The following is a 27,399-nucleotide window of genomic DNA, read 5'->3' as shown; positions in this document are numbered from 1 at the left end:
ATGAAATGCCACATATTTCACCAGTTTTAACACAAATGCCCCCAAAACCTGAACGGAATAGCAACCTTCCCTCTGCTGCTTAGACTGCTTAAGACAGGTGGGCAAAGAAACCAAAATAGTATCATGATACCACAACAGGAACTGTGAACACCAAAAGGTAACACCTGAAAAAAATGACTTTGCTTGAAAACACTTGTGTCACTCAGCTAGTAACCAATCACTGTGTTCCATAGATATTCCAATTATCAATATATCTGTTACAATGAATGCATCAACTTCAATTAGCCAAAGATTATAAAGAACAACCTTCCTTTCCTCTGAAGAACTCAAGGGTGGTGAAATGCTTCTCCTGTGGCAGAACACGTATCCTGTGGCACCATCCCCATCAGCCAAAATGTTCCCACATAAGCAGTTTAAACTGACCTGAAGTGCAGGTTGCTGTTTTCTATCTTTCTGTAAGTTTATTTTTATTGCCTTAGAGAAATGGTAGGTTTCTCTACAAATCTACACAGTAGAAGGATGATGAATTGCTATGGTTAATTAGTAATTTACTGATTGCATAGTTAGCAACCAAACAGAATTTATACTCTACCACACTAATCACAGCATACTCTATCTGGGAAAGAAAATGAGGTAAAGAGAGGGTATGAAGCAATGTGTTTCATGAAGACAGCACTCAGCTCTCTAACACAGCTGTGGCAGCCAGTATCTCGGAAACACCACAGAAAGAGTAATTTTACGAATGGCATAAACGCAGATAGCATGATGATGACAAAGATGTTGCCAGTGGACATTTCCCCTTCACACTAGAATGAGGTACCCATGTGTTTAAGGTGAGACTGTTGTCCATATCATCACAGAGCACAGACTTTGGGGACATTTCTAAAAAGACCAAAATTACAAAACAACACTACAACAGCAAGACAATTAGCAGAGCAGCAGACTTTGGCCTTTTTATGAATCTACTTGGAAGACAGAGAAGGATGTGGGATTTGAAAGATCTTGATCACCATTCATTCATTCCAGGTAGAAGCAGACTAAAGCCAAGAATGGGTCTAACTGGGCACAAGCTGATGTGTGTGTGTTTGTACTCACGCACACATTGTGCACTGCAGTGGAAAAGGAAGCAGGAGAAGCTGTGAAATGTGGCATACTCTTTAAAACACAGGGCCTATTGTCTTACCTGACCAAATCTGCCTTAATCAGGTGCTGGCTCCATTTTAGCTCTTGAACACAAGCTCCTAGAGCTGCAAGGCACACAGTGCACTATAAAACCAAGCAAGTATAGGCCTAGCAGAGAAGGGGAAAAAACAGCCAAATACCATTTTGCTTTACTTGAGATCACTTTCACTTTAGTTCCTTTGCCCAGGTGAAAAGATGTTTTCACCTGACCAGAAAACAAAAGAACAGCAACAGAAAAATCAAATGGGAATAGCAGGAAGTGGGAGCAATGTAAACTGCCAGTTATTTTGTGCATGCTTTTTTTTCTCCTTCTTTAATTTCAATTTGCAAAGACAGTGAAATGGAAAATGTGCCTCTAATTATTACCCCTCTGTGTTTCCTAAAAGCCTTTCTCTGAACTTTCAAGTCTCCTCAAGTTTCAGGTCCTCTCTCTCTCTCTCTGTCTTTTTCTCTCTCCCCCTTTTTTATTTAAACTAATCTAAAAAAGCTATAAAAAGCCTCTGACACTATAAATTTCCTTGTAAACCCTGGTTTTATAGGTTTAATTGCCTCATTTTACTGCCTTGCATGCTTGTTCCTTCAGTATTTTAGAGAGCTGCCCCAGTATTTAGTACAAGCAGGCAACTTGGGGGAAAGAGAGGCCATCTCCAAGCCCTCTACTAGAATTTGGATGTGGTCAGAGCTTTGGCATGGTTAGCACCCTATGGAGACTGAGCCTTGAAATGGCTCCACTCAGACTCACACATGTGGGAAGTTGACCTAGACAAAAATGGAGAAAAACCTCAGCACTGGGAAATTCAAGTGTCACTTGGCATGGGATAAAATCACGCTCACAAGCCTTGAGGGTATGAGAGAAACCACAAAGGATCTCTCACAGGAGAAGGGGTGCTGGGAAGGTTCCTTTTGGTATTTCTATTACATGAATAGTTCTTAGAGTGTTTCCAAAGTATAATACAAGAATCCCAAAGAATCCTAAGCAAGTAGTAAGGGCACTCTTGTGCTAGGTGCAATATAAACAAGGTCAAAAAATTGAGAACCTGGGCCAAAGAGCTCCCTGTCTCAACAACTATCATCTTCAAAGGGAAAGAGAGGTGTGTATGAAAATCCTAGCAAGATTTCCCCTTTGTTCTTCATAGCCGGTAGGCTGTCTCTTGGTCACAGCGTTGATTCTAAAGCCTTGATGCCCAAGCAACTGGCAGAATCCACTTGTGCTTCAAACACACACATTTCCTAATTCTGTCACTATCTGCTAAACTGACTTTCACAGGTCTTAACTAGACACTGTGACTGTCCTGTGTGGTGCATCTTAGGGACAATCAGTGGGCAGAACAAGCTAGGATTTATCCTATCCATGTTCCATCCTTATCCCATGTGAAAAAAGAAAAAGAAATAATTCACTCCAGAGTTGAACTGCAGGGCACTAAATCGCACCAGGAGACACAGTTTTGAATCCCTCCTCTACATGATTGTAGAGGATGGACTTAGTCTAGGTCTTCTAAAGACAAACCTCTCAAGAAATGTCTACATTTGATCTCCAAAATCCTTCCACATTGCAGGACTTTCTTAATATAATCTCATCTTCTCTGTTCTCCTAATACCTTAACCTGTGGAACAGATGATTCTACTTTAAATAATACATCAGATTTCTGGCTTAGATTTAAGAATAGAAAATTTGACTGATTTCTACAGCAAATTGGCAGAAGTCTGTTCTCTGCTATAGCATCCTGCAGGTCCCGTACATTAGAAGGACATACTACATGGCAACCCCAAGCTGCTCTGGAAGAGGCATTTTTTTCTCAGGAATGGAACTGTCAAATGGATTTGCCTATTTGGGATTTTTCTCATTAAAGTACAAATAGAGCACCTTTATGTGCAGTTATTATATAGGCACAGTCATCCTGCAGCAATGCTGTGGAAGCTTTTCTCACTGGCTTAAGCCTCAGATCCAAGATCTTAATGTAAAGTAAAATCAAACAGCACAACCTAATGCAGACCTTTCAGCAAAAGGGTAGGGCACTTTTCCCCTCCAGACAAAATCTTCAGAATCTATCTCATGGCTCCTGGAAAACATCAGATGACATCCTTGGTGTCATTTAAGTCTAGAGATTTCTTTGATTATCACATCCAAGTGATCTACTAAGAACAACAGACTGTACAGGATTTTCTTTCCAAACTCCTTCCTTTCTTTATCAGTTCTAGTTCAGGCATGGGAAACAGAAAATACTAGAAAGAAGGGAGAAATAAATGAAAGCCTAAAAGCTTTCAAACAATTTGGTTTTAGCTTAACTGAGGAAATGGTAAAGGGATCCAAATGTGGGTTTTATTGGCAAATGAAGGTTTTTATTTTTTCTGTGTTTCCCTAAAGAAACAAGGCTTGTGAATCATGATGTGTAGGCATCTGTCACTACTTTTTGGTTTACAGTAACTTTAGACAATATTGAGCATTCTTAACCAAGTATGTCAGAGAGAAAGAAGTCTCAAGATTATTAAGTGTGTGTAAGTTTCATAAATGCTGGTCAGCCAGTAAAGGAGCAAGAAACAAATTTGTTTCCCCATGCTTAATCTAAACCATATAGAAACTTAAATTTCTTTATGCTGTTCACCAAGTTAACGTTCTCTAAAATGGTTCTCCCAGCTCTGGTACAGGGGAAAGGGACATGCACACTGTATGAGGAACTGTTACCTTTGGTTTCTTCTGAATCTGCTTTTTCTGGTAACTGAAGTAAAAGAGTAGCAACCAATTCATTTTTCCAGGCCACTCATAATTTTATACACCTCTACTGGATCTCTCCTCAGCTAACTCGCAGGCTGAAGATCCCTGGTCTGTTTAATTGCTCTTCATAGCTACGATGCTTTTCCCTCTCCTCAGGATTTCTTTTGTTAGCTGGCTCCTATGAAGAAAAAAAGGAGCATTCCTTAGTCATGGAAGGAGAATTTAAAAGTGTGAGTTCATACACATGCTATTCCCTGTGAACAAGCAGATCCTGAAAAAAAACACTGCTTGTTTTAGCCATTAAGTTGCTGGCAGCAGGGCAGGCAAAGGGAACAACGATGGAAGCCTCAAAAGGGAAAGAAAGAGGAGGGAAAGGCACTTAGAGGATCAAAATCTGGAGGAAAAGTATGTTAAAAACAAATGAACTGAAGAAAGAAGTTGTTGTTGGTGAAGTTGATCCTTCATGCTGCCCTGCTATCTTGTAAAAGGAGTTTTATTTGCCTTTTTGTGGGAGTCCTGGGAGGAAACTATTAAAGGAACAGGCTTTAGGCAGTTTGTGGGGATGTGTATATAGGCATATTCGTGAGTGTGTGTGCGTGTGTGTGCTTGTGCGTGCATGACTGTGTGTTTTCTCCCTCCCTTTTACAAGGGCCAGTTAGGTCGCAAGGTTAAAGCCAGGGGGGACTTAGTTTGCGTTGTAAGAATTTTTACAAAGTGTAAAGGATCAAAGTAATTAGCTAAGGGTGAGAGCCCAGGACTGTCAGAGAAGTAATGCAGCCCTTGCCCGGAGTCTTGATCGCAGCCGACCAGACTGAAACTCCAGATCCTGGGAATAAGGTAACCAACAGGTCTGAGCAGCACAGGGTGTGTTGCTAGATATGAGACTTGTAAGGAAGAGGAAAGGCAACATTTTGGATGGAGCGACTGGAAAATGTTCCAGGAGTGCGGCCGGATGAAGCACAGGAGCTTTTAGGTGCGAACATTTTAAAGCCAGCTGTCTGCTGCTGTGAGGGCTGCCAAACCACGCTGGCACTCTTCAGGGAGCAGGCCACTGCTTCCTGCTTCCAGCTGGCCTGCAAAGATTATCTGGAAGCGAGTCAGAGCTCTCCGTCCCTCAGCTTGGTCTTTCACAGCAACAAGAAGACAGGCACATGGGGTGACGAAGCATCAAGAAAACAGTGGATCCCAGGGAGCAGGTCACAGATACCCAGAAGTGGTAGCCAAGCTCCTTCACGCTGGACTTCTTTATTGCCGTGTCAGCACTCCTGGCTGCCTGTTGCTCTCAGGATGCTCTCCTGATGCCATCCAAATCAACAGCACTGCCACCTACAGCAGCTGTGCCAGGGCAAGTCTCCGTAGTGCCGGAGCGTGGAAATTTCTCCTATTACACCAGTCCTGGGCTTCCTTGCCAAAACGTATGAGCAAGAAGCAGCTGAGTCACTCTCTTCCAGCTCCCCACAGGAAGGAGCTTTGCCTCTCTAAGCCCACATCACTTTTCTTGAGAAAGAAACTTTGATGACACAGATCTTCTCTGTCTACTGAAGTAACTCTGGTTTTCATTCCTCAAACGACAGCAGTATATGTGCATGCTATTCACCTCATAGCAAGAAAATTCACTGTTATTTACATTGCACAATCTATCTGGTGATCTAGTGTTCCAGCTCCCCCCCCACTCCCTTTTTTTTTTTTCTCCTACTGTAAAGAGAAATATCCAATATTGGGAAATACATGCTTGACACAAACTGCTATGGAGAAGTATGGGGATGAGGAAAGACCTCTAGCCAAAGAGACTGCCCTACCTATGAATGACTTCCTCTGGTCCAGAGGTGGCTTCCATGTGTAAAAAGCCAAACTACAATGCAAATAAACACAGACTGCACCATGCAGAGCCTCCAAGTCCCTGGAGTCACCCACATTTGTGATCAGCACTAGTAACCGAGAAGAACGGATTATTTTCTGTCTTGGAAATAGAGACCAAGGTCTTCCAGACAGCCACAGAAGAACTTGCTGGGCACTGTATGCTTCATCCAGCTAGGCCATCAGATCCCTCACCTCTTTAAACAAAACCATAAAGAAACTTAAATTGCAGGACCCATTCAACAAAAATCTTATTAGCTGCCGCTATTAGAGTTCAAAAAATAGGAAGGAATTACAGAGCGAAACTCCAGCCATCTCTGCATCCCAGCTGGTGAGAAACCGTATGTCCACTTCATCCGGAACACTGGGATGGCAGGAGGAGGCGGCATTTCTACAGCCCAGCTCCAGCTGCTGTTTGAAAGAAAGGTATTTACTTGTGGAAAAGCTTCTTTTTTAAACTACTGCATTAGTTTTATTAACTGTTCATAATCTACATTTCACCTTTCCTCCCCAAATTATGCTCATCTTTGAGAGAGAAAAAAAACATCGATGCCTAACCACAACTTGGCTCAGAGCCGCCTTCTGTCTCCAGTCGCTGGGAGGATGAGTTAGTGCTCTGGAGGTGTTATCGATCTCCAGGCACGGATTTGTCTGGCTGCATGCTCCTCGTGTCTCCTACCCTGCACCACTCTGCCAACCTGAGATCTTCCTTCCCTTGGCGTCCCCCTGCTTCTGAGCCTGTTTGAGATGCAAAATGTACAGCTGGCAGGTGTGGCTCCATGATGGCCCGCAGCCATTTATCACACAGTTCTCAATAAGCTAATAGCCCTAATGTGTGAAAATTGATTTCTGGGGTGAATGCAAAAGTCCCAGTGATTTACACTCTATTTCCAATTGATGAGGCTCAATTGATTTCAACGAGTACTAAAATATTTACCATAGTGAAAGCAGGGGGAGGGAGCGCGGTGTAGGACCGGGAACAGGCTCATCACTCACAGCGAGGCATCCAGCAGCACTTGTAAACAGCACCGTCAGCCCGTGGAAGGGCCCATCAGGAAATGAAGCGTTCGGCGCAAGAGGAAAACTACTTGGTCAGCATTAAGGTGCACGAAGAAGGAAAGCAGTGACAAAAAAAGAAGGAAAAAGGGATGTGTCGTAAACACAGCCTTCCAGCTTTGGGGTGAGCTAAGATTCACGATGAGACATCATCTTAGGAATCCTGGAGAAATATCCCTGGGTGTGATGCCAGGACCAGTCTGAACTCGAGGAGGTTTCACCCCTTCATGCAAGCACGCCCCATGAACTCCATGACTGCAAGGCTATGTTTGAGGTTAACGTGGAACCAAGGGCCAGCGAGCTGCCCAAACACTGAACCACAACCACCATCCACTCTGAAGAAACCTCTCCAGAGCCAGCTTCCCATAAGAGAGATGTTTGTGCTGTGCCTCTTCACAGTCTGATGCTCAGGGCACCAGAGGGAAGCCACTGAGTGGGACAACACTGCCCACTACCAAATTCCCAAGTGCCAGCGTCCACAAACCAATTGCCCTTGCGAAGCGGACAGGAGAAGGTGGAGAAGGGAATGGAGAAGAACGGAGGTCGGAGCACACTCACAGCCTACAAGCTCACTTGCTTCTATTTTCCTGAGACCTTACTTACTACCCTTTATCCCAGTCCCTCCTTCCACCTGAACCTGAACCAAGAAATCCAGCTCTCAGCTTCCCCTGCTCTTTCCCAGGCCATCCTATTTATCAATCCACTCCTCTCCTCCCCTTCCCTTGCGTCTGCAGGGTAAAGTTCCCATTTACCAGATCAAAGGTTAGCTCTTGTCAGACCAAAAGCTTTGATATACATCTCAGCAACTAATCATTTCCAAGTTCAGAGCTGACCCCATATCTTTGTCTTCGTCACTCAGAAGAGATTTCAGGGCTAGAGGCTTGTGACCATTTCACAGAGAATGATGAAAAGCCATCTTTTAGCAATGGGGTCAGATCTAGATCTAGGTGTGAAACAGCTAATAGTCACTGGGTATAAATTTTTCAAAGGGGCAAGGGATAGCTGGACAAGGGGGCTTTCGCCCACCACACATCCCCTCAGGACCTTATCACGGGGAAGTGGAGGTGCTGCCCCATTCACCGCCCTGAGAACCTGTCTGCATGGGACTGCACCTGCAAATCTGGCAGCGTTTGGGTCCTCATTTCCAGGTCAGTGCCAGCCCATTGAGCCAATATCGCCACGCTCCTTGGGTTTATCGTGGCATGATCTATTCTGAGATCATCTCTCAGTAAGTGGTGGTGTATTTCCCACATCGCTCTGTCTTTTCTGATTTTTTGAAGACGTCTGCATAAGCAGAGTTTCTCTACCTCTTGTCATCCATCTACTCAGCCTGCTATTCATCCATGATGTCAAAATGCTCTGGGGACTATGAAGTAACAATAAACAAAGAGAATAAATTCAGCTAAAAAAAATAAATCCTATTTCTACCAACTTCCCAATGCTGCAATGTCAGAAGATCAGGAGCACAACACGCACCGAGCTTAATGTACAGAGTGCAGTGACGTAACCCCTCCCAAATCTACTGCATTACTTGTAGATAACAGTGCCAGCTCCTCATCTGGAGAAGATCAGGACAAATTTGTTGAATCATCCAAATGAGAAGCTGCTTCAAAAACATTTGTGAAATCATAAAGGGAACAGCCAGATGATGAGCACTAGGACAATCCCAGTTAACAAAAAGCAAGAAACCAATGGGGCTGTATTAGGCCATAGCAGGCAACTCACTGAAAATTTAAACTTACCATTAGAAATTCTTAGCAAACTCCCAACCTGCCAGCTGCAAAGGAAATTACTGATCACTATTTACATTATTCACCTTTGTTAATCCGTTCTTCTTGGAAAGTGCAAATGAAAACACCAGCTTTGCTTCTCAGCAGTTTTGTAGGTTTTTTTCAGCCTTCAAATAGTCCAGTCTGACAGCTAAGCTTTGAGGTTGAACACTCAGAACACCTCATTGCCATGGAAGTCTTTGTACTAAAACCTTAAACTTAAAACCTTGCCCTTTACTTCTCAACATACTGAATGGAAACACAATTTTGGCTGCTTCCTTCTCACCCTGGCACTCTATGGCAGATCCTTCAGCAAGAAGTTATTTGCCCAAGCAAAAATACTTCTAGCTGCTAGGGAAAGAGCCTTGCTAGCACGTTTGCTTTTCTCATTTTGTTTGAGATGGCAGAAAAGGAGAGAAAAAAAGATATTAACACTACCACCAAGTGAATATTGGTCAGCTACAGCAGTGATGAGTTCCGTATAACAGCTCATCTTCCCTCTCACCCTCTGATTTTCCAGTTCCCTACTTTACGTAACTCCTTACTCTTCTTCTCAGTCTATACAGTTCCAATGATCTCTCCCTTGCAAATTCAGGAGATAAGGATGTGTAAAAAAAAAAAAAAAAAAGAAGAAGAAGAAAAAGCTACACCACCACCCATGTCTAGTGGGCAAAACTAAAGCAACTCCAACTAAACTAAACTAAAGCAACTTCTTATTCCTCTGCCACTGACCTACTCCGTGACATCCAAAGCAAGTCACTTCATCAGTCCCTGCTTTCTTTCCCCTTTCTGACAAGCTACAAATTTGCGGCACTTGGAAAATTCAGTACAGTAAGCTCTCAGCAGTGTAAAGCAGCACTAATTGTTATTCACCTTCACAAAAAGATGACGTAGTGTTTCATCAGCAAACGTCCCCAAAGACAATTGAGCTCTCTAGGTGAAAAATGATACGCAAGTGCAAAGTGTTTTTTAAAAATACTGGAAATACATTTTATAAATAATAAAAGAGGAGAAACTTCCATTTTAGCCTATGTCTGTTCCTCTGGCCATCCTCATTCCCCCTTCCCCTGCTCACTCTGCATAGCTGTATAGAAAATCAGAATCCAGTCTCAGCAAATCCTATTGACTGTCTCTTGTCACTCACCTGATTAAAGGTTCCACTTACATCCAAATGGTTAGAGCCATGACTCTGAGCCATTCATAAAACTCGTATTGAAGGATTAGCTTTCACAAACTTTGCCTTAATGATTATGCATTCTATTGATCAGTGGGGGAAACTATAAAAATTGACACCAGAATAAACTTTGAAGGACTGCTCTCGCTCAGCAGAACTAGGATCAATTTGAATCGACCGGGATGATAGGGAAGGGGGGAAAAACAACTGCTCTCCATTAGCTGGGTGTAATCCTGATTAGCTAAATGTTTAAGTTTTATTTTCTATCTGCCTCTATTTGACTGCTGAAATCTGACAGCATTTTAGCATGATGCAGACTATCAGACCTTGAGGTTAACTCTAAAATGCACTGGTGTATGCTCATTCCACCTTTGCTCCACAGATAAGCCCTCATTCATGACTGCTTTGATGCTGAGATTTTCTTATCCCCTTTCCCCAGTTTAAAACAATCCAACATACCACACCGATTATTTTCTTCACGGAGGGAATAGGTATTAGCTACTGATAACAAAAAGGAAACAGCATGTTAATATGACATTCATTCTTAAAGTCAACCAGCAATTCTTTAGTTTTTACTCTTGGAATTCTTTTCCAGGGTAAAACCCTCTTTAGCCAGCATATGTATACATTCAGGTATCCAGTTTTGGCTAGCCTGCCCTAAAAAGGAAATGACTAGACACATGTACCCAGAAGTTTAACTGCTCTCTTAAATATTTCATTTGATTTAATAAAAGGGGAAAAATCTTCTTCCCATAAAACTTTCCTCTTTCAAATTTTAGACCCTACAGTAGAGAAGATGACTGTTGCATTTACACGTATGGTTTTCTATTGAGCAGACTCTATTCTCCGGCTGACAGCCTGAACATACAAACACATACATACCTGCCTTTCAACAGGCATCTGCAGGTTAGCTGCGATACCCATTCCCAGTTCCTCTTCTTCTTTGTATTTTACTGCCTAGTCCCAATTATCCAATTTCATTTCAACAGTCGTCATGAATTTGAAACAGCAGTTGTAAAGATTGGTATATGGCCTTCCCAAGGCATTTCAGCTCCAGCACATGCAGAGGAAGAACAGCAGGAGCTCCCCGAGAGATTTTACAAGAGCTGCATCCAGAACCTGGCTAACATTTCCACACGAGTAGCAGTCCTTTTCCAAGGAGTATGGATAAGATCCAGTCCAGCAAAGCAGATGTTTTAAATCACACAATGAACCTTATCTAGAGTCCAGCCTTTGTGGCCATTGGAGTCCAGCTCAAATTTATATTATGCTAAGATATTTTCCCAGACTCAATTTCTAGATGGTCACTTGAATCATTTTCAGTGGTCTCCTTTAACAGTGAGATTACCCACAGAACAAGTGATCCATTTTCTCTCGTTTGACACTCCTACCTACTGTTTTACGTGGTACCTCCGACACTTGGGCTAGTCTGAGGGAACAGGTTATCGAAAAAGAGAACTGAGAATGAACCAATAAAAACGGGCAATTTGAAGCAGTAACATCCTTCCAGTAAAACAGGATGGCTATTTTTATTCTCCATAAAAATAATTCTGGGGTTATAAAAATTAAGTAATGGTGTGCAACTGAGCTGGATTCATGTCAGCTAATTTTAGCAGTTGGGAAGGGAGATCTAGCCAAGGCAGTCATCTAGACTTACTGCTGAACCAATGGCACAGGAATCCCCAGGAAATAACACAACCCATCCATTTTAGATACCTTTTGGGGGACAAAATGGCTCACCTTCTAAACAGGATGCACTAGACACCATCTCTGAGCTATCTCTATGGACTCAGGAAGAAGCAAAAAGTATGGTCAAAACAAGTGGCCGAGGTCCACGTGATGAATACAGACAGCATTTAAAAATAGTTCTCAGATGTCTTCAAAGATAGAGGCTCAGCAAAAGAACAAAACTGCGTACTCAATAACAACTTCAAAGGCCCCAAAGATAAACTCGGAAGTGAAGCTGATGTCATGAAAAGGAAGATTGCTGTAGCTTAAAGTAAAACAACGGGTGGATTACGCTGACCAGAAGCTACAGCCAGACATATTCAAATTAGCAGCTAAATACTTAGTCATGGTAATTAACTATTGCAACAGACTGCTAGGAAATGTTGGACATTGCCTACTTCTGAAAGTTTGGAAGCTTTTCTGGAAGACGTATCTGCCACTTGTAACTAAATGCATTCCAACACACTGGCTTGCTTTGCAGAACAATTCAGACTGGATAATACATAGCTTTGACCTTTAATGCTATCAATTTATGAAAAGAGGCTTATTCTCATGATTGGAATAAAAAAGCCAAGCACGTAAACACATCTTCTGACAAACAAAACTTAAGAAAAGGCATAAAATGAAAATTCTATGCTACACTTAAAAGAAATACAAACAAGAACTATCATAAATAAAAATATTCACAATCTTAACTGCATACAAGTTGCAAGTAAAGACCAAGTCAATGTCACCCTTTGAACATTATTTATATAAGTGCTCTCTAGCATTCATTCTACTCCCAAGGTTCTCTAACAGTTTCTAAAAGCTCTCAAAGTGATGAATTTAGAGTAGATGACGCTCTCATTTAGATTGGTGGCTTGAAAGAATATGTGGAAAATCTTTAAGGTTTGCAGCAGACTAAAGAAACATATCTATGGTTGAACTTAAAACATAAAATAAAATAATGATATTACTAACAGGAGTGATCCATAATGGATGCAAGTTGAGTAAAGATGACTTAATTGCTGATCTAAGGAAAAGAAAAACCATAGCTAAAGTCTTTTGCTCCACAAGGCAAAGCAGATAGAGATATATGGGGACGATAAACTGATTTGGCAAAATTCATTCCAAATCTATACATGGTCAATAAGTCCTTGTGGAAATTGTTGGAATATGAGGTTGCTGGCATTCGGCAAAAAGACATTAATAGACATCTAAGTGGTTAAGATCATTTATTAACAACGTAGTTTTAAAATATTACGACATGACTAAGCTGGTTGTATTGGAAGGCCTGCTCCATACAGGCACAAAGTATCTGTCAGACTTTTAAAGCCATTTGCAATAGCGCATCTCATCTGAGCTTAATACAGTCCTAGGCGTGGCATGAAAGCGTGCTGACACAACATGCAGCCATCGCTGGGCCAGGGCCTTCTCTTTGGCCTATTCATCCTTAAGAAACAAGAAGGAAGTGCTCTACGACACAAGTGTCACGGAAAGCCAGACGAGATGGATAACAAAAGTCCTCCTAAAACCAAGTGGTCGTTCTGCTTGATACTCTTTAGGGAACCTCAAGAGCTCTCAAGCTTTGAACCCCAAACATATTTTCTGTTCCAATTCCTTGGCTAATCCAAGCTCACCACACCTGAAACCACTGAAAAATATCCAAGCAATGAACGCTGAACGAAGCGGGAAGCTAACCCCTCCAGACTCTTATCAACACCACTGAATCATTCTGCCCAAGAATGAAAGTTGTTGGGGAACGGTCACAAGGAGAGGCTACATCTAAGCTTCTGGGACACCACCAGATAGTGGGGTGAATATTTATCTTTCTAAAGAGCAACAAGGAAAAAAAGTACATTCCCTTTGCAGTTGCCAGTGATAATGGATGCTGTGTGAGCTAAAAACCCAGCAGTTAAAAGCTACATTTATTATCACTCTATCTCACACCAGCAAATTTATGATCCCTTCCAGACCTAAAACATCAAAGCAGAGCAGGAGTCAGAGCCTTTTCAGACTGTTATTTTTTTTTTCTTCTTCTTTTCACATAGATTGCTTTATTTATTTTTTAAAAGGAGGTGGGCATTAAAACCAAAATCTGACCTTTGATCCCCTGAGGCAACTCATTACTTACAAGGGCAAATAGGGAGCTGAAAGTTTTTCCTGCATGAAACCGTAAATAATTCTTACATACATCCACAAATCACTCTAGGTTGGTAAAGTAAATAGTAATTGGTAGGTTTCTCCCTAGAGGCAGGTCTGAAGGGGGCTGTAGATTAGAGTTAGGGATTTTTTGTTTAAAACCATGTTTCCCTCAGCCCAGTGCTCCAGATGCTCAGGTAATATGTGAAGTTTTGGAGGTTTGTGTACGGTAGGATTGTGGGGAGGGGAAAGATTGGCTGTTTTTCTTATGTTTGGCAATTTCTCATGTTGGAATTTAAGAGATTCACAACTTTAGGGCAAAGGGGAGCATTAAAAAAATTAAATGCCACATATGTACAACAGCCTTTTCCCTGCACAATCAAGGTTTAAAGAAGGGACGTTCTTCACACCTTCTGAATAATCAGCCCCATTGATTAGTTTGAAGAAGTAGCAGATTATTGCCTCCTACCCTGTTTTTTAATGTGAATGAGCCACCAGAGTTAAACACAACGCACAGGCACTACACATTATCAGCTTTCAATGTTCGATGAATTTTACCCAAAGCACCTAAAGTCTACCAAAGTTCAAATCCCTTTTCAACCATCACTGTTTCAACTGTTATCCAAATGCTTTTATTCAACATCAGTCATTCAGAGAAATCTAAATAAGATATCTGTACTTGTTACTGGAGGAATACAGCTATTATAGCTGACCAGCTAATAGAGTGAGAAGGTGCACTAAGATTATCAACACCAGCTGACATCTTCCCATGCTGGACCAATCAGACCTGCCTATCATCAAAATAGGATTACCCAGTGGTGCACTGTCACAGCACAGTGATTTTCTCTGCAGGAAAATTATTTAAGAGCTTGCTGATAGCGTGTCAAAGAAAAGCCATCAAATGTAGAGGAGCTCTGTGCAAAACACCATGATCCCAGGAAAAAAAAAAAAAAAAAAGGATACATAACTGTTACACTTTGATGAGAAAGGTCAGAATCATGAGGATAGCAAGAAAATGGACCAGGAAAGTGGACGTTTATAAGTGTGACTGACACGTTTCTAACTGCATGGACTGACTACAGGCATACACAGTTATTTGCAAGGAGAAAACTGGTCCCAAGCGTGGTTCTATTTCCAAGAAAAAACAAGGGCCATAAATCCACATTTAATAATTGAAACAAATGGCCTGACTTCCAGCCAGACTGAGCACAGTGTACTGAAGAAACCTAAGGTATTGATTAAGACATGGGATTTTTGTACCTGGCCTCTGACGTCTCTGAAAACTTCAACCTCCAACGCTAAAGCCATGTGTGGAGTTTCATCTTAGACAACATTATGTTTGAAATTTTTTAGGTTTACCTTTCAGGCCCCTTCAGTCCCAAGATCTAAGACCCTTAGCATGTGCCAGAAGAATTGCCAGGAGTTCTGCTGAGGACCCAGGAGACAACACAGCAAAATATGCAGGAGTTGCACTAACCTTCTAATGCAGCAGCCTCTGTTGTTACACGCCCTCTGTACCAGGCATAGCTGGTATATAAAATTGCACTAACTTGCACTACTGAAAATCAGAGTAGCAGAAACACTTGGTATTTCCATATCTCTGACCTACAGCTTTCCCCCGAAGGATTTACACCCCGGGGCAGGAACGACAAAGCCATACATGAAGCTGGTCCCGAACTGCTGCAGTTTGCATACAGAATTACTAAGGTAAAACAAAGCAATGGGCTTACTTTTAATAAATCAGGTTGAAAAATATCATCCATTCAGAGTGTGCTTCACAAGAAGTTCAGTCATCCTTCCTGAAATAATGGGAACCCAGGCCTTTATTTAAGTACATAACAAGAAAGTGATTTATTTTCAATCTCCCAGTGAATCAGGAAATTGTTTCTATTCCCAGACAGAGAACAGAGGCAAAGATAGATTAAACACCCAAATATCACACTAGAAGCCTTTGGCAGAGTAGGAAACCGAACTCACCCCTCCTTTCTGAAATGTAGCTCAGCTTCTTAAACATCAGACCATCATTCCAACCCTCACGTGATGCAGAGACACATACGCCACCTTCTGTGGGGCTCAGAAGCATGAAGGCAGCAGCTAGTAAAAGATTCCTGCTGGCCCAGACTCAGATCCTGTCTGGACTCAGGGAACAGGTTTCTGGTTTCAAAAAGCTCTGAGCTGAAGTTCGTTTCCATCAGTTGCAACCTTTTTAACAAAACAGGGATTTTTCTCCAGCAAGTAAAGCCATAAATCAGGACATCTCCTGAGGTTCTTTCTTTTGTTTTCCTTTTTTTTTTTCTTCTAGTTAGTGTGCACTCCCTCCCCTTTCCATCCCTCCAGACTTACTTCATAAACATTAGCTTTCAAGCATCTCTTCCCCCAGAGGACATATCATAAACATCATGTTAAATATTTAGAACAGGAAACCACCTCACTTTTCTAGCTACATAAAAGCTATCTTGGGAGGGTGCACTTTCTGTTCTTATGTCTTTTATTTATTTATTTCCCTGTGCAGATCACTTCAATAATCAGGGAGCTTACATTTGCCAGGGACATTTGACAACAGTGTTAAAAAGCCCCCCTGAACCTGGCCAAAGGGAAATAATCTGGGATACGTCGGGGTTAGGCAGTGCCTCAGAAGCACCTTGCAGTGCCTTCGCAGGCCTCAGACAGTCACCACCAGGTCACCACAGGGCTCGGACGAGGGCCTCAACAGTAACAAGCCAAGGCCACTTGGCAGCACTGGCTGCATCCACGTTCACGTCCAGCTTCTGGCTTGCTCACCTTAACTTCCCTGAGCATCCCCTGGAGCCACTAAGTTCACATGTAGCAATGAGCTTTAATAACGGGCAAGCATTAAACACCACCAAGCCCCCCTCACGCTCAGTTGTAAACACTGACAGTTCCAGGCTAGATTCAAAGCCAGACGAGTCAAAGGTATACGGCGCAAAAGCCTTTTTGATGACTTCAGATGAAGGAGGATTTCTTGTTTCCCTCTCCTGTGATATGCCCCATGCCCTCACCCCACCTGGATTCATATAGCCAGACCAAAGGCTTTAAGCAGAGGGTGCAGTCCCAGCTCTGGGCACCTCTCCGTCCCTCAGACACCACGTTACCTCAGGACTCCGGCCACCTCAAACCGCTCCGGCCTCACACTCACGACTGCCCTTGAGCGTTTATGGGGCTGTCCTCTTTCCTGCTCCTTCCCACACGTAGGCAGTGGCAGCAGCCCGGACTTTGGGCCCATGCACATGCAGGACAAGGGCCTCCCTCATGTGATGGGGACGTGGTTGGGGCAGTGGCTGCAGGCCGGGAGCCAGCTGTGGACAGGAGAAGGCGTTTGCTCAGCCCACACACTGCCTGTCACTATGATACAGTTTAGATCCTAACCAAACACCTGAAGCTTCAGTTACCCCAATGCTTTATATTCTTAGGAGATTTCACAAACTATGCCACAGACAAAGACTATGTATTCCTCCCGTTTAGTGTGACCCTGCTGCCGTGCCCACCACACCGCCCAGGATTTTGTTCAATCTTCCCTTGAAAAATCCCACCTATTCTGCTGACTCCTCCAGCAGACAAATCCACACCCCCAAAAAACTCCCCTTTGCACTTCTAGTCACTGGTCCCAGCTATTCTTTTGGCTCCCACTTCATCATTCTTATGTGTACTTTGTGTGTGCCCATCAAACGCTGGCTTCTTACTCTACCATGCTGCACATCGTTCGTATAAACTAAATCTGCTGAACTGAGAACCTTTCCCCATTAAGTTGGTCTCTGGAGACCTTTAATATTAATTTACTTCATTTTAAGCTTCCAAATTTTGATAAGAAGTTGGCAAAACCTGAACTTAACAGTCCAACTAGCCACCAAAAGCACCAAGGCCATGGAGAAAATAAAGCAAAAAATCAGTACTGCAGCCCCCAAATTACCTTTCTCTTCCACAGCACATTGCAAGGTCGCAGTAATTCATTCTCCACCATCTCCCCCTTCATCTGCCTGGCCCAGGGGAAGGCAGTGCAGGAGTTAGGCAAACCACGAGGTCCCGCTTCAGTCCTGTTTTGAAGATTTAAAAGGTGCAAAGGGGTTGATGTTGGCTTTTCAGATGTGGACAAATCTCACCCATTGTACTTAGGTGACCCAAATTCTCAGTGATGCAAACTGAAAATCCTTGCCAAGTATGCACGCAAGAGAAAGAAAAACAAAGACCATAAAGATTTATAGATTGCTTTAAAATGCATTCACCCTAAACCATGAGCTGCTCCTAAAAGCACTACCTACCTGGCTGAAAAGCTGTAGATACCTGAAGGATTCCTTCTGCTGTAGTGAGTGCTTTAGTGAAGATCAACAGAATTAACAAGCTAAACTTCAGAGTATTAGTTCAGTACCTCATAAAAACAATAACATTAAAAGTTTTATGTCTTTGAATTATATGTTTATACTAAAAAGGACTTTTTAGGCCCTAAGGACATACAGGACCACAGTGGTCCACTTCTTTATACTTACGCCTAACACTTCTCACTGAGTTACATCAGCTGCTTGCTGCCAGGTCCACAATTGTGGCTACTTCGAAACACACCCCTTCAAGAGACAAACCCAGCCATCAGCATAAACATTCAGTTGGGCAGGGGTCTACATCTTCAAACATGGTTTACCAGGCTATGCAAACTCTGAGTTGGCAAAACAGACCTACAAATCTCTACAAGAACAAATGCCCTTGCACAATCCTAGTGTTTCCTGCTTTTAGTTAGGATAAAAACGAGGAGAAATAGCAGTCTCTATGGCACTAAAAGCATGTCCACTTTCACTATGTCAGAAGTGGGATCATGAATAGAAGTGTGCGAAAATAAAATGCACAAACATCAAAAAATAACAACAGATCATATTTTGCGATCATTTTGTTTCAGGCAGGAAGGCTGAGGCTGGTTCTAATTTGAATCTAACCAGTTGGCCAGGCCCTACCTTATATATTATCTTTGGAATGTGAGTCATTTTGTTGGCTTAGTTATTTCTTCTTCTGTAACATGGCACTCCTGACTGCAGCGGTATGTGGGAGCTATTTTTATTGGGTAGTAGTGAAAGGAAGTGATGGATAGAGCTGGTTGGGAACATTTCAACAAAACATTTTTTCATTAGAATTTCCTAGTTGCTCAAATGTGAAGTTGTTCTCACTGAAATGGTTGGTTCCAGCCAATTTTTTATTTGAAAACAAAACTTGGGGAAAAAAATCAAAATAGCCAATTCTAGTGTTTCTAAACAAAAAAAGTTCAGCTGTTTCAGCCAAAATAATTTTGTTTTGAAATTAAGAGAGAAAAATTAAGTCAAAACAGAAACAAAATGTTATTTGAGAAAGACCAGACAAGCCTGATGAAGGAGCCATCCAAAGCATGCAAAGCCAAATACGTCCTCTACGTAAGTACGTACTTGATTTTTTTCCCTTTAGATCTTAAGTTCTTAGATGTTTTCAAGCCTTTGGCTTTTCATCTCAATTCAGAACAGTAGTTCCTTTTCATGGCCTCTTCGAGAATTTTAAGAACATCGAAACCCTCTTCTTGCTTCTTTGGCAGAACAAGCAGAGCACTGTATGAGTATGGGCTTGGGAAGGCAGAATCCTTGAAACACCTCCTGGTCAGGGTCATCTTGGTACTGTAGCACACAGTCCCTACCTGATGTGGTGTGGTCAAACACAGATGGTAAACCACATGTTGGAAACCTACCAGTCCCAGGTGCCCACAAAAGCCAAAAATTAAAAGGGTGTATCCTCAATGGATGACCAGCCACTCCTGAGACCCTGCCTTTCCCTGTGGGCTTTTCGTAACAGCTTTCAAAAGCACGGCCAGCTACATCTTAAGCAAAGCTGGCCAGTGATCTAGGAAACTCTTCAATTATAGATGAGCACCAATAAACAGCCAGTGACTTGCTGGAAATTATGAAGTATAAATAATTGAGAAGCAGGGAGTTGGCCCAGAGGTACCCTTCTCTCTTGCTGATTCGTCTTAATGCATTTCCTTGATGCAACTCCCTGCTGTGTACCTAGCGCTGAAGGGAGCTGCAGGATAATGGCCCTTGAAGAATATGCTGACCTGCTTCTACATGGAGTTATAAATATGTGACCATCTACCAACCTGAAAGGTGCAACAAAGGCAAGGGCGTTAAATCAGGGAGCTCAATTCTCACCTGACTTCCAGCAAGGAAAGCAATAATTGCATTTGAGTACAAAGGGGTTCTCCTGTCCCAGTGGAGAACAGTGTCTAGCAGCAGCTTGTGTGAAAGGACTGAAGTATTTATTTGCTGCTGCTTTTGCACGGTGTCATTAAACAGGAGACTCAATTACTAGAGTGCAGGAAGCTGCCCTCAGTTATTTAATGGGCTGACACCCTGAGCCCTCCTGTGAGAGGAAAGAGTTAACTTCAGAGATTCTGGTCTTCCAGCCTTGGCAGCTAATGGTCTGCAATGGATTTTCATATAGATGAATCCCAAAATGAGAGAAGCAAGCCTTTCTTGGGGCTGCAACTCTGGGGCAGGACATGAAACAAAACCTGAAAGCTCAGCCCTCCAAAGAAGTTTCTTTGTGGGTGAACAGGGCTTTGGCCAGAGCTTCTCCCTTACTGCAACAGAAAAAGATCTTCTGGGTAACACAGAGCAAAATTTTCACCTTTGAGACATTTCTATGGAGCCTGTCAGATGAGAAAATGTTATCAGAGAGGATAATTTCTTCCTGCCCTGCTGGGTCAGAAATGCTGAAAAAAAAAACAACAGGAAGATGTAGAGCAAGGACCACAGAGGCTATTTGTATAGAATCAAGAGCACCTGTCTGTGCTCGGTCATGGATGATTCTAAAGGAATTTTATTAATACCCATCAGTTAACAGCTGTCTCACATCTTGCTGCTTATATTAAACATTAATATGGCATAACTGTGGATGCTGTCACAATGTATATAAAATTTGAGGTCTCACTTAAAACTTGTAGCAAAGGTTCCCATTCAGTAACAAAGCATTGGGTCATAATTATATCTACTTTCATGAGCTTTAAATGTGTCACTTAGCTTTAATGAAAGTTTTTTGGCTCTTGCACTGAAAAAGAAATGCCTTATTTATCTCAGGTGTACACACTGGGAACAGGGAAAGAAAGAAGCTGAAAGGCAGATGAAGCACCTTCATAAGAAGTTTCTGATAAGACTTTCAGAGCTGCTGAGGAAACTGGAAATTAAAGCACAGGATGAATCAGATCTAAGATGTCTAAAACTGAGGTGTCTAATTAAGAGCTAATTCTCCTGTATTTTATTTATAGCCTTGGTAAAAGGGATATGATGTCTGCCTCATTATAAAACAAGCATCTTAGACCAGTCGTATGAACTGCCCTCTGGAAGTGTCTGATTGTCACCACTGACTCACATCAAGTGACACTACAATGCTTACTTCCAAATTTTAGACACTTAAAGGAAGGTGACACAAATGAACTGTTTAAATTCTCATAAGACACGTTTCCAGTTCTATCACAACAGGCAGGCCTCTGTGAATACTGTGCATCACCCCTTGATGCCAGAAAGCTCACATACGCTGGTCAAAAGAAGAAAAACAAATATTTAAAAAAACAAACCAAAATGAAACAAAAAGGTTCAGAAAATCAGTGGGAAAGAAGGCTGGGGATGGCTACTGCTTTGCTCATGCGGTCCACCTGACCACAACTCTTTTTCAGCCAAAGAGAGCTCAGAAGTGTGGGGATTTCTAGGGACTCCTTCAGGCAGCCGAACGAGGCTGGCATGGAGGGAGGCTGGGTTTCAGGTAAGCCGTTTTACCTGGTCTTCTGAAGGGCTTACTTCATTCTGAATTATTCCAATCAATAATGGCACAATATTCTCTTTTACATGGAGATAATCATGATAATTTTAAAACATCCGTGTATGTACAGTTATACACAGAGGGGTTAGGATCACCTGAGAGAAGACTCCTTACTCCTTTAGCACAGCACAGAGCATACCAACATCTCGCCGTGTGACAAAGGTGCATCATAGCTTATCAAGCAAATGAAGTAAACATTCACGTAGGGGTAAATTTAGCTGTTGGCAATAATCAGGGATTTCTTACTAAAGAAAAAAAGCATGTATTCTGCCCCCCCAAATACCCGAGCAGTCCCCTCAGCCCCCTCCCGCACAGCAGAAGCGAGCAGTTTGCAGCAAAGCCAGCTGCAAGAAAGGAGACTTAAAAAAGCATCGGGCAGCCGCAAGACACACAAAATCCTCCTGGACTAATGAGGTGGCTGCAGAAGGAACTTGGAGCTGGCAGTGTCTCCAAGGCCAGCATCAGGGCAGGATGGGCTGATGAAGTCTGAGTAGATGCCACAGCTCGTAGCTTTTAAGGTCTAAGTAAACAGTGTAAAGGGACATGGAACCAGGGCTCAGTATGCAGATTTTGCTCCATTACATTTCTGAGCTGTTTTTTCTCTTTTCACTCCCAGCTATGGAAGACGCCAAAGCTGTTAAATATCAAGCATGTATAATGGGAATCCCATAAGCTAGGGGAATGGCCAGGATTCAAGGATATGTCCAGAGCAGAAAAAAAAATAGAAAGAAAACTAAGAAAGAAAGAAAAGCATGGAGACGTGGGTGGATGAGGAGGAGGAGGGGGAGAGATCAGACCCACATCTTCTCTTTTGTTGTTCTCTTTTTTCAGGTCATGACTTAACAGCACCCGAGTTGTTATTATTGCTGCTTTTGCTATTGTTATTATTAATTATAGCTTTTACCCTTGGCCCTAAGAATCCGTAAAGACCACAGACCCATTTATGCTAGATACTGCAGGTGAGCTTGCATGCTGCTGGCCAGACGTCTCCTCTGCAGAGCTCTCTCTGGGCAGAGCACAATGTGTGTCAGCCCAGCATCAAAGGAAGCAGGGGTGCCCCCAGACCTCCCCCCCCCTCCTTACCAGGCTGCTGTCACTGGAAGAGTCTTGCCCCAGCTGCTGGACACTGCCCTACTTTCTTTCAAAGACAGCTTCCTTCTGGGCATCAGACTGCACCACCAGCACAATGAGAGCAAAAACCAGCTCCTGCCTTGAGGTCTAGGGGTGACACGTAGCAGATGATGGCATGGGAGGCTGTGCTGTGCTCCCCATGCATCCTAAGACCGGGTGTGAAGGTAGGACATGGTCATAGAATGAGATAGCAGAAGAGTGTGTAATACAGTGGGTTTTGAATGATGCCGGAGACTCATTAATCTGATAATCCAGTCATATTCTCCAGACTGGCAAGAAACCCCTTATCACACAGGATTTCTCTTAATGCAGCCTCAAACCTCACAGCCTACACATAAAAAAATATAAAGGCCATTGCCTTTTTCCCATACTACTTGCGTGCTTTTAATACAGGGGACAGGCTGAATTGGGGAATCCCAACACAGTCCCAATCCAGTGGAGCTGCAAGCATTAGGCATTAAGACTGGTGCAGTCGGTCGGAAGAAAGGGTCCTGCTACTGCCCAGGCTCCAGCACTGCCTGGGGAAGGCTGGAAAGAGCAAAGGGACTGATGAGATCCCTCAGGACTAGACACAGTCTCACATTTTAGCAGTGAAAAGCTACTAGCACTTGCACCAAAGAGAGAACAATAGCAACGAACAAAGCCTTTGTGTTTGCTCCCATTTTAGAGCTGGGTCCTTTCTTTCCATCCCATTCTAACACCATCAGCTGGGACCCTGAGTACCTAATTCTGGTTAATGAAACCATTCCTCAGTATTTTCCAAAAACATACTGTTTTTTTTGCCCCCCTTTTTTTTCCCCTGCTGGGAATTAACTAGCAACTTAGATAGACCCTGGAGAAGCAAAGATGGCAGGAGGGAATCCTCTGGAAGAGGTAACAGGAGAGTCAGACAAAAAGCTCACAGTAAAGAAAGATAAACTGATAGAGCAGCTCATGTTATCTCACTCAAGATTCAGTTGACCCGTGTGTTATTTTTAAGCATGTTTCGTGAATTAGATACTGTTTTCTGCATTTAAAAGATGGAAGAAATGAGGTACATGGCCAACTAAGTCCTTTGTCCAAGATTACAGAAACCTGAGGCAGAACCAGGACTTCAACCCTGATGCTATGTGTGCACATCCTGATAGTACTAATCCCAAGGCAGACTTGTTGAAGTCTTAAGCTTACCTTCAAAAACTCATTGTATCTGAACTATACTAAGAAATCTTGAAGATGCTCTTTGCTCACTGTTTACAGGGAAAATACTCTTGAAACGTGAGCTTACTTCTAAAATGTTTAGTTAAAAAACAAAAAAAACAACAACAACAAAAGACACAACTAAAGCCTCCAGAAAATAAACGGAGGCTCTGAGGCTCTCACATAACGTTGTGATTCCAGAAGCTAGCACTTCACACCAGAGCACACACTTGCACGCTGCATAGTTTGCAAGCTTGCAAAAATAAAACAAACCTGGCAATGCTGCAGACAGACAAGGCTACCAGAAAAAAGTAGCAGTTCTTCCCTTCCCATTCCAGTTTGCTTGGGTTTGTGTAGGAAAAATGCACTAGGAGAAGGGAGGGGGAAGAAAAGCTATTTTTATTTCCTCAGCCACTTAGCTAAGAAATACATCAGCAAATGCAACTTGGCCCAGGTCTATCGATAGCCATAAAGAGGCTCCTCCTTCTCGCCAGCATTTCTTTCTGCTGGTTTGCTTAGTTTGCACAGGTGAATCTGAAGTACAGTTGCTGCTGAATCCCTGATGAAGCCATTTGATCTCAGCACAGCTCTGATTAAACAAGTGACTGTTTTCAGTCCATCAGTCAATGTCAAATCTCAGACAGAGACAAGCACACTGTGAAACCCTGTGGCTTCAGCCCCGACTCACTGGCCAAGTCCTTAGGACCAGTACGGAGGCGTGTTTCTGGAAGCGGTTTACATCTTGCACAATAAAAGGAGAACAAATGGAAGGAGGAAAATCTCACCATGCCACTGAGAACCCTGATTTGGAGCTGCCTCACCCCTTACACTCCCAGATTCATTACAAAGATTTGGGAAATAAAGGAACAATTTAATAGGAAGACAAGATGCACTTAAATACACTGAAAAAGAACGGACAAGCACAATTCGCACCATGGTAAGAATCATTGCCTCTTCAAAAACATCTTTCCTTACCTTCTTGAAACCACTTCCCTCTTTTCAGGCATAAGTCCAGAAGGAGAAAAAGGATATTTTCCCTCCTTTTTGATAAAATAATCAATTTTACTGCTTCAGACAAGCTGTTATTCATCTTGAACCTGTCCATCCCTCCCACTGGGAGCTCCAGATTGATTTACCAGCTAATCCGGTTAGCAGCTCCTGCCAGCCACGGCATTCCAACATCCCCTAATACAAAGCAGAGGACAAACTGTGTATGCATATATGTGTGTGTCACAGAGAGCATGTGTATGTTTGTACATGCATGTGTATCTGTGCATTTGGGCCAGAAAGTGAGAAAGCAACAAAGAAATTGTTAACTCAGAAGTCCTTTTCTACTCTCAGAGCAGAACTACACTTCCAAGCTGAGGAGCAGAGAAGCTCTAGCAGAAGCTGCTAAATACAAGAACACAATGCTAACAGCAAAGTAGCACCGACTCTGCAGACCTCCTCCATACCCCCAAGCTTTCTGGTGCTGGTGTGAAAACAATCGTCCGATAATCCCTGAGATATCATTAGACAAAGTATGGGTGGCAACAACACAGCGTCCTATGAACCCTTATACAGTTTTACCTATATTTGCTGACAGCCCTGGTTCACTCAACTCTCCAACCAACTAGCAGTATCTTTCCCTTTCCCTTGGGTCAGGCAGCTGGTTACATTACAAGAAAAAAAAAAGTGGCAAAGATCAAAACTGCTATTGCCACATCTGCCACCTGTGACTCTGGCAGCAATGCTCAGTGAACAAGGAATAAATGAGGTAAGAAGAAAAAAGAACAGGCTGGTGCTGCCTGAACAATATCACTGTCCCAGGATTTCCGACTGTACTGCAGTTGAGGTTAAAGCCTCACTGGAATAATACTGCAACATTTGGGGCCGTGCCTCCAAAGAAGCATCCCTTTTCTAGGAAGACATTTCTGATAGCTCTGCATCCAGATTCCTATTCCTTGACAGAAGACAAGACTGTTAGAGAGGCTGTGGGAGGAAAGGTGAGTCTGAGTATTTGGAAGACTAGGTAAGAAGCAGAAGTGTGGACATACGAAGAGGATGCATGTGCATATACAAGACATGCCTGAGTATATCTTTGTAAGAAAGCAAGTGGGAGTATGTGCCCTTGCTGAGTGTGGAGACACGCCATGTTGTTTGCATGTTGTTACAAGCACATGGGATTGTTTGCAAAATGGCTTCAGATCAATGGGTCGACTCTCCAGTTGCTAAGCCCCTGCCGCTCTGGGTTCACTATTCTTATACCAGGAGCTGTTCTAGCCGTACCGGGAAGGTACAAGAGCAGAGAAGCACACTAAGTGGGAAATGAGCAAGTGTCACGAAACAAAATCAATAGCCTGGAGCCAAAGCTGTTTCTCTCCCTTTCCTGTCTCCGATTTGTGTGTGTGCGTGCGTGTGTGTGTGTATGTGTAACTCCAGGGCTTCTTTACCTCCTCCATTCCCTTCTTTCCCTGCCACTGCAAATGTTGCAGAGCATGATAATGAAAGCTGGTGTCCAAGCCACCAGACAAGCCCATCACTGCAATCAGAACAACTGCGCGAGATAGCAGCCTGCAGGCTCATCAAGCTGTCCTGACGCTGGCCAGCCTCGTGCACATGAAGATGCCAGTCTCGCCTCTCTCCCATTCCTCCTCCTCCTCTTTGGCAGCCCAGTCTCCTCACCCTCCTCCCGCTGCCACGCTCCCTTCCTCGCCCTCCCCCTCTCCTCCATCCATGCGCAGCACCAGAGGAACGCCAGCCTGGGCCACATCCCAGCCTTGTCTCTTAACGTTTCTGATAGGAAATGCCCAGCAGGCTGAATCTTTCCTAGAAAAGCAAGGGGAGGTCGGAAGGCATATGGTTGCTGTCCTCTGAGCTCCGGGTGACAAGGTCTGTGATGCTGCCTCCTTCCCAGGCGGAAAAGGGAAAAAAAAAGAGAGAGAAAGAGAGAAATATCGCCTGCCTGGGCTTTGGGAAATCACAGATTGCTCCCTGCAGTGAGCAAACCTCTCTGACCCTGTGCCACACTGCTGGGCACGTATCACACCATGCTGGCATAGCAGAGGCTGGCATTGTCCTAAAATGAGGAGTTAAAAATGCAGAGAGCCTGAAATCTCTCAGCTTGTTTGTTTAACATAGTCATGGGGTGCTCCACTCTTTGAGAGAACAAACATCGGGCTGCCTCTCCTCCCTGACCTAGAATCACAAGTTTTTAGGCACATTTGGTACCAAAGATGAATCTCAAAGAAAGGACAGAAGAATATTCCTGTGTCTTTGCAACTTCTATTGTCATTGCTGGCAGATGCTTTGCCCAGTTCCACACACATCGTTACTTAAAACCCTGCTGGAACCAAGAGTTACCTGACTGTCCAGGCTGTGAGCTGGGCTGAATGTCTAGGCTGTTCGTTATGGCAAGAGCAACGTGCTCTCTGGAGAACAAGCTCACCACTGCACGGGACAGGAAAGGTGGGCACAGAGCTGGCAACGGGCTGCACTCCGCTCAGAGACTCGCACTTCCACTGGACAACCAAATTCAGCAGCTAAAAAGAAGAAGGACAACACTTCTTCTGCTTGCTGTATAGACCCTGTTGCAACAACCCCTGTCCTAGTCATCTGTGCCACTGGCATGAAGGGAAGTTAGAAGTTTTGCATTTTAACCCTAAGTATAGGGC

The 27,399-nt window shown here is 43.2% G+C and overlaps 1 long non-coding RNA gene across 1 annotated transcript; it reads right to left on the bottom strand.

The window, feature by feature from the left end:
- Positions 1 to 27,399, bottom strand: LOC121079704. Its single transcript, XR_005825142.1, has 3 exons — positions 27,089 to 27,399; positions 3,866 to 4,073; positions 1 to 3,242 (listed from the first exon to the last, which is right to left on the bottom strand). It is a non-coding gene; the product is annotated as an uncharacterized LOC121079704 (long non-coding RNA).

Source organism: Cygnus olor, chromosome 17, assembly GCF_009769625.2.
Source record: "Cygnus olor isolate bCygOlo1 chromosome 17, bCygOlo1.pri.v2, whole genome shotgun sequence".
Taxonomy (NCBI): Eukaryota; Metazoa; Chordata; class Aves; order Anseriformes; family Anatidae; genus Cygnus; species Cygnus olor.
The sequence above is the reverse complement of the archived record's forward strand: the minus strand, read 5'-3'. Positions and strand labels throughout refer to the sequence as shown.